The following is an 8,488-nucleotide window of genomic DNA, read 5'->3' as shown; positions in this document are numbered from 1 at the left end:
AGGTAAATTTGGACGCCATCCCGACAACAACCACTGACAGTGCCTCTACAGAATGACGACAAAGCAAAGTTCTAGCCTGGTTACCAAACCTATTATAGCTCCCGATTCCTACAGCCTCTCCACAATTTCGATCCTTTCCAAATTTGTGTTGAGGCTGTAGGACTCGGGAGCTATAATAGGTTTCGTAACCAGGGTAGAAAAGTTTAGAGAGTTTCACTCAGCTCACAGTTGTTTTGTAATGAAAAAAATTAATGATGTTGGAACGGAATGTGCTTTGGCGAAAGTGAACAGCCAGAAATGATGAAGGCAAAGTTATTTGTTGCCCTGTCTTTCTAAGTTTTTTTTTTGTCCCTGCCTATCTAATGTTCCAATTTGTTTAGTTATGAAAGCAAAGTTAGTTGTTGCCCTGTCTTGCTAATTTTTTTCTGGTCCTGCCTATCTAAATTTTCCAATTTGTTTAGTGATGAAAGCAAAGTCATTTGTTGCCCTGTCTTGCTAAGTTTTTTTTTTTGTTGTTTTTTTGTCCCTGCCTATCTAATGTTCCAATTTGTTTATTGATTAAGTCCTGACTACAGTTATGGATTAAGGACTGTCTAATTTAGTCTTGTTAAGCCTCATTTTTTTCTTCGCTGTTCACAATCTTTTATAAAATCGAATTGTGTCTTTCTTCGTTACCTATGTGAGCCGAGTGTACTCTCAAGAAAATATAAATAAACTACCGGCAGTTGTGTCTACTCTCCAAGCAGAGGTTTGTGGTAATTTTTGGTGTGCTTTTTTATTGGGGTTTCTTTTTGCACTGGAATTTATCTTTCACCCAAACCTCTGCCGGTTGGTTTGGGTGAAAGAAAAATTCCAGTCCAAAAAAGAAACCCCAATAAAAAGGTAAAAAAAGGCACACCAAAAATTACCCCAAACCTCTGCTTGGAGAGTAAGTTGTGTCATGATGAGCGTAGGTTTGCCAAAACTAGCCACGGCTAGAAGTGCCTGGGACCAAAATCGTTTAACACGAAGTCCTAAGTCCGAACTCCGCTCACTGATGATGGAGGACAGGGACGAGTGGAGAAGAAGAGTCCATTGTCCCCGTGCTGACATCGCTGATGTCCTCGTTCAAGACTTGATGCACCTGCAGTTCTAGAGAGAAAAGAAAGGAGGCGTGATTAATCATTGTATAACCATGAGACATTAAGATATCTTACAACAATGCAATGAGGAGAAACTGCAACATGTAATTTGCACAAGGAGCATGACACAAAAACGATGCACTCTGTTCATTCATTCATTCGTTTGCGATCGTTCGTTCATTCATTTGCGGCCATCCATTTATCCATCTTCCATCCATTCATTCATTCATTCATTCATCCGTTTTTGCTACAGATACTCATCTTTAGCGCAGTGGTAACCAGGATACAATCCACGTCCTTCAACCTGCCGGTCTATAGGAGACTCCACAGTCTTCCAGTACAGTCAGTCAGTCAGTCAGTAGCTCATTCCAGTACACTGTGAACCTGCGTCAAGAAAAAAAAAAGGAGAGATAGGAAAATATATACAATTTGACGCCGCCTTAAAACTTTTATTCACTATGTGCTACTAGTATGAAAACCAGGCTACATTAGAATCTTTCCCAACCCTGTACTGGAAAGGTAAAATACCACATTTACTTTACAATAGGGGGCTATATATCAGGAGCACCACACAAATCTATTCATTCAATAGTCATTGCTTTCGTCTTTCATACAGCCGAGTCTTCAGATACGAAAGACCAAAGGTATTAGTCCAACAAGGCTTCATTGGGTCAGTTTTCATTGTTCAAAACCCATTGTTGAACTTGTACCTTTGGTCTTTTGTATTCATAGCCATTGAGCCAGCTGCAATGTAGTTCCTTCAGACAATCAGTCGCCTCAGTAAGGACACGTGGTTGGTAGAACCTCTTGTTCTTTGATCCAGATTAAGATGTAACTGTAGAGTTGGAAGAAGAAGAAAATTGACACGTTAACGAAAAGTATAAGATGCAAAATACTTCTTGATTTCACCTATCCTTAGGGAAAACCTTTCCCAAGGGCACAAGATCGGTGACACCGGGCAGGATTCGAACCCGCGACCTCTTGGGCCTGGGCCGGACACGCTACCGCTACGCCACACGACCCTACAACTTGACTCGGTGATGGACTCATTTCTGCATCGATGGAAATGAAGCGATCCTGAAACAAAAAAAAAATGGCATGAAACAAATTTTGATTCAGTGATACGCAAGCTTGAATACTATTACATATTAGACAAGAGCATTGCAAACTTATTTTGCGTCTAGTCACTTTGCAAAGTAATCTATCGTGTGTGTGCGTGTGCGAAGAAAGAACAAGACCAAGCAACACTGCGAATGTTTTGTATTGTACAGTACTTTATTCAATGTACAAATAGTTACAATTGTTCAAAAAGTGTACAGTAGAACATCACTGAACAGTTTGACTAAGTTGTGCGTGCGTGGGTAACAGACTGTAGCATATAGATACGATATGGACAAGTGGGGGGGGGGCGCTTGGGAAATCAAAGAAACTACAACTTACACCCATAAGGCACCCCGGGGGTTCGGTACGAGCCTAGCAGACTTTTTTTAATGTTCGCGTATTATTCAACAAAACTATATTACATTAGTTACAAACTAATGCACTAAAACACGTATTACCCCAGACTACCCATCCCTTCCCAAATGGGGCAAACAGAAAAGCAAGTTATGAGTTGGGCCTAACCCCAGAAAACCTAGTAAACAGGTCAGACCCCCCATTTTAGGCATTGGAGAAAAAAATACATGTTAATAACGCATTGGACAGCTAAATATACTAGTAAAGAGTTGTAGAGATGTAAGAAATCTTGTGTAGATTTCACAAAAGTTCTTACATAAAAATCCATTACTGGATTCTATAAAACCTTGCTAATAGTCCACCAAATTCCTAAGTGAACGTCTTTGGAATTCGGATGGATTTTAGTGGTGCCAATTCACGTGGGTTCTAACTGAATGCTACAACTTAGTATTTGTGTAAGTGAGTGCGAGTGTTTGCAAAAGAACGACACCATTACACAAGAAAGACACCATATTGTTGCTGTGTGATATTTTTGTGTTATAACCGCGCTCCACGTGGGCATCATATTTAAGATCTCAAAAGATATTCGGAAATAAATTTCAAAAGCGCTTAAAACTATACAACGTTTACATTTATACCAACGTCGCGAGATGCCCTTAAATACTGTTACTAAATCTAAATCACAAAAACAACCACGTGAAATGCCACCGCTAAAATAAGTCTAACTCGTGTAAAATTACAGTAAGGAATGTCGCGAACCATTCACACATTCCTTCCATGACCATCCAATTCCAAAGAGCAAGTCTTAGGAATTCTGTGGATTTTGTACATGACATATTCATACAAGTTAAGAAACAAGCAATATTTTAAAAAAGCTTTACTAAGCGCCGTCGCCTCAAAGAATTCCGAATTACTCTTACTCTATATAACGTCAGCGCACGAATTACACTATATAACACGCACGGATTACAAGTATACATAGCACGAGACAACCTCAGCGCACATGCTACAGGAATACAAGAAAACGCACGAGTTAGTTTGTACATATATAGAACGCACGAGTTACAATTATACAACGAACGCATCTTCTCTTTGGTAAAGCAATTGTCAGACTATATAACACGCACGACACAACCTCTGAGCGCACATGCTACAAGAAGACAAGAAAACGCACGAGTTTACTTGTACATATAACGTCGCACGAGTTACAATTATACTACGCACGCATCTTGTCTTAGAAGATATAGTTGTCGTGTGGGGAGGGGTGCACCGCGCGCGCTAGAAACTCATACACACTTACCTCTTCCGACGTGAACACTGTACTGTCTAGACACATGGTGCACACCAGAATACAGCCCGGCTCCGGACTGCTCCATTCGTTTCTACAGGTAAATCCCGAAGTCACACCTGGAAAGAAATTTCATGTAACTGCCCAAACGATGATGCAAGTCAAGTTCCGGCTGATGTCCTAGTATTTATTTACCTGACAACATATATAAGACGTGTTAAGTCAGAAAGCTACCATTAATTTCTTTGTTTTTAAGAGGCAATGACTTATTCAACCCCCCTATTTGGACATGAACCATGGTTCCATCCATCACCTGCGCCACCTGAGCGCAACACATGTTGCAAACGGTCTAATGAAGTGATTTGCATATACGCAACGGGGCAATCTGATTGGCTGATGAAATGCTTGCGTTAAAGAGCTCATGGCACCGACGCAACCGGACAATCTGATTGGCTGGTGAAATGCTTGCGTGAAAGAGCTCATGACACCGACGCAACCGGGCAATCTGATTGGCTGGTGAAATTCCTGCTTCAAAGAGCTCATGGCACCGAAATTCATCATTTTCTTATCTGCAACAAACGAGTATAGTATTACATTAATAACAATCCACTTAGACAAACTGCACATGTGTAAAGGTGGAGCAAAGAAAGAGATATTCAGTCATCTCATGCCTACCAGTAATGACCACACAATAGACTACTAGTATGTGAATTCATCTCCTGTTGCTTTAAAAAAGAGAGATCTTCAATACCTAGATTCGATAGAATGTATTCTCTAGTATAGTAATTCCTAGGACTTTTACTTTATTCTTTTATCCTTCTATCTTATGTACATGCATTATGTTATTCAGTATGATATACTTGTAACATCATTTAGCCCCATGGGCATGAACATGCAAATAAAGATTCAATATATTATTCAATGAGCATAAGAATTCACACCACACAACAGTTCAGAACTGTGACATGATTGAACATCGAAAATTAAAAATCCTACATCCAGACTATTTTCACCGTAGCACCATCAAACATCCTCTGCCTTAATGTACTGCCTTCACGCGTCGCCAAGTGGCGCACAGTCACAGGTAAATGTGATCCTGCAGTTTGAAGACAAATCGCCAGAGGCCACTGCTACACGGTACATCTGCCGGATTGTTTCAATACGTTTCACCGACCTCAGGGCGCTTCGCAGTCAAGACAGCTCCTATTTCCAACTCAAACACTAATTATAACTTCAATTCTAACCATAGCGATAACCAAAACAACAGCTAAAGATATGGGACGGCGAAACATAACAGAAAATGTTGCTGTGAGTGACTTAATTTAGTATTTTGTACGAAGGTTCATCACAAAGGCCAGTGTGCAACTGCCCTACTACAGTTACGTCATAGTGACGTCGTTCACAGGTAAATGTGACCCTGCAGTTTGGAGACAAATCGCCAGAGGCCACTGCTACACTGTCCATTGGCCAGGTTTCGTCCTGACGTTTCGCCGACGTCAGGTTTTGCAGTCAAGGGAACGACTATTTCATACTCGAACAGTAATTAATTCTAACAATAGCGATAATCATGACAACAAAATTTCAACTAAAACATGGGACGGCAAACCATAACAGGAAACCGCAATTTCAACGGCGTTTTCTTGAATGTTGCTACAAAAGAGACGCTACTTTTACTATTCAACATGTGAACGTAGTAACATTCCCGAAAACGCCGCCGAAATTGCGGTTTCCTGTTATGGTTTACCGTCCCATATTTTATATATATAGCAGAAATTTTGTTGTTATGATTATCGCTATTGTTAGAACTAAGGGACTGTACGATATTTACCGGGGGGAGGGCTGGTGCACTGGAGGGGAGGGCCATTGAAAAATTTTTTGGCCTGGGGGGAGGGCCATCGAAAAAATATCTTAACCGAGGGGAGGGCCATCGAAAAAAAAATCAGCCTCGGGGGGGAGGGCCACTGAAAAAGTTTTCCAAAATATGGCGTCGCGTAGTACCGAATTACAAGAAATACGCCGTAAATTTGAAATATAGTACGCACTTTTAAAACTTTTCCAAATCCCAAAAGTGTCTCGGGCAGTCGCCAAAGTCGGGGTGCGAGGTTTTTGAGGTTTATTTGAGGTTTTCCCCCGACAAATCCGTGGACGACCCAGGAATATATATAGCGGAACACCGGCACGGGGAACTTGGAACGACATCGATCGTCCATAGCATGTTTAGATAAGAATATTGAGGAGTAGAAATAAAGTTGAACTTCAATATATGAACATAATTCCTCTGACTATCGTCGATATTTACACCAAGTTGTGGTAAAAAAAAAGAAGTCAAGTCACCCACGGTAAGAAAATGTTGGTCACTAGCAATGACGCCCGGCGCTCCATCATGCCGACCGGATCGTTCCCCCAGCCAGCCGACGCCGATCTCAGTGGAACTCCGGCCGAAAATATAACCCCCCGTAAGTACATATAAAATTGTAAGAGGGTTTATGAGCGGTAAATATTTGAAATGGTCCGCAAGCCGTGAAGTTTTTTTATCGTCGTAAACATAAAGTAACGTGATAAAATATCAGTTGTGCCTCGACTGATGGTCAGCTCTAATGCACTTCCGGCTTGAGTTTAACTCAGAAATCTTCGACAAAGATTTTACCTCATGCCGTTTCAAAGGTTCAGTTGACAGATATTGTTATCCATGTTTCATTTCGTATCACAAATCTTTTTAAATCTTGATAAACGCCATGGGAAATTACTTTGTAGCGGACTATACCAGCAAGTGCAGTACGACGTGAAAATGCCAGCTAGATGTACTCTCCCACCCGACTGTTCGGCAAGCTACAATGATATGGGCGGAGTTATCTTAAAATGTAGTCTTTGATGAAAGGCCGGTGGGTGGGGTGCTGAGCGCGCCGACAGGCAAAGTGCGCCTACAGCTAGCTGAAGAACAAAGAGGGCCGTGGCAGCGCTGAGGACAGCTTTCCAGAACCTGGGCCCCGGGAAGGAAATCTTTCTTTCCTATGAACACTCATACCTTTCGATGCGGTGGTGACGTCTTGCAAGTCGGCTGCAACCGGCGGTGAAAACAAGCCCGAACATGGAACGTTTCCCGCTACGTTACCATACAATCGCCTCTGTAAAAATGAGGGCGTTCTGAACGCTTCCGAACGCCTCTGAACCCCCAGTTCTGGTGGAACGGGTACGAATTGGAACGGCCGATGCGAGGCGTTCACGATCGCGTGTGAACGCCCGTGAACGTCCGTGAACGCCCGTGAACGCCCGAACCCATGCCAGTTTGGCCGTTTTGAACGGCCTGAACGACGTTCATCTGGCGTTCCGAACGGCCAGCTGCCGCCCGAACGGCCCGGAATTAATGGAACGGGTTCCAGCCACCCATGAGGTCATGTCATCAGGCATAAAACATGCAGCCTATGAGGTCTTGTTTTCTCATCAGGCATACACATGCAGCCTATGAGGCCTTGTCTTCTCATCAGACATAAATCATGCAGTTTATGAGGTCTTGTCTTCTCATCAGGCATAAATCATGCAGAATATGAGGTCTTGTCTTCTCATCAGGTATAAATCATGCAGCCTATGAGGTCTTGTCTTCTCATCAGGCATAAAACACGCAGCCTGTGAGGTCTTGTCTTCTCATCAGGCATAAAACACGCAGGCTATGAGGTCTTGTCTTCTCATAAGGCATAAATCATGCAGCCTATGACATCTTGTCTTCTCATCAGGCATAATCATGCAGCCTATGAGGTCTTGTCTTCTCATCAGGCATAAAACACGCAGCCTATGAGGTCTTGTCTTCTCATCAGGCATAAATCATGCAGCCTATGACATCTTGTCTTCTCATCAGGCATAAATCATGCAGCCTATGAGGTCTTGTCTTCTCATCAGGCATAAAACACGCAGCCTATGAGGTCTTGTCTTCTCATCAGGCATAAATCACGCAGCCTATGAGATCTTGTCTTCTCATCAGGCATAAAACACGCAGCCTGTGAGGTCTTGTCTTCTCATCAGGCATAAAACAAGCAGCCTATGAGGTCTTAACTTCTCATCAGGCATAAAACACGCAGCCTATGAGGTCTTGTCTTCTCATCAGGCATAAAACACGCAGCCTGTGAGGTCTTGTCTTCTCATCAGGCATAAAACATGCAGTCTATGAGGCCTTCCTTGACCATCCTACGGTCTCACAGCGCCATAGCGATATTAGCCAGAACTGCAACATGTACCGTTGGTGCGGTCACAGAGTTAGGCAAAACTTTAGGGAGACCGTTAAGGCAGTCACAGAGTTAGGCAAAACTTTAGCGACACCGTTAAGGCGGTCATAGAGTTAGGCAAAACTTTAGGGACACCGTCGGGGCGGTCACAGAGTTAGGCAGAACTTAAGCGACACCGTTAAGGCGGTCACAGAGTTAGGCAAAACTTTAGGGACACCGTTGGGGCGGTCACAGAGTTAGGCAAAGCTTTAGGGACACCGTTGGGGCGGTTACAGAGTTAGGCAAAACTTAAGCGAAGCTGTGAGACCGTAGGATGGTTAAGGAAGGCCTCATAGCCTGCATGTTTTATGCCTGATGACAAGCAAAGTTCTCATAGTCTGCATGTTTTATGCCTGATGAGAAGACAA

Source organism: Branchiostoma belcheri, unplaced genomic scaffold (assembly GCF_001625305.1).
Source record: "Branchiostoma belcheri isolate BF01 breed outbred unplaced genomic scaffold, Haploidv18h27 scaffold2, whole genome shotgun sequence".
In the NCBI taxonomy this organism is placed as follows: Eukaryota; Metazoa; Chordata; class Leptocardii; order Amphioxiformes; family Branchiostomatidae; genus Branchiostoma; species Branchiostoma belcheri.
The sequence above is the reverse complement of the archived record's forward strand: the minus strand, read 5'-3'. Positions refer to the sequence as shown.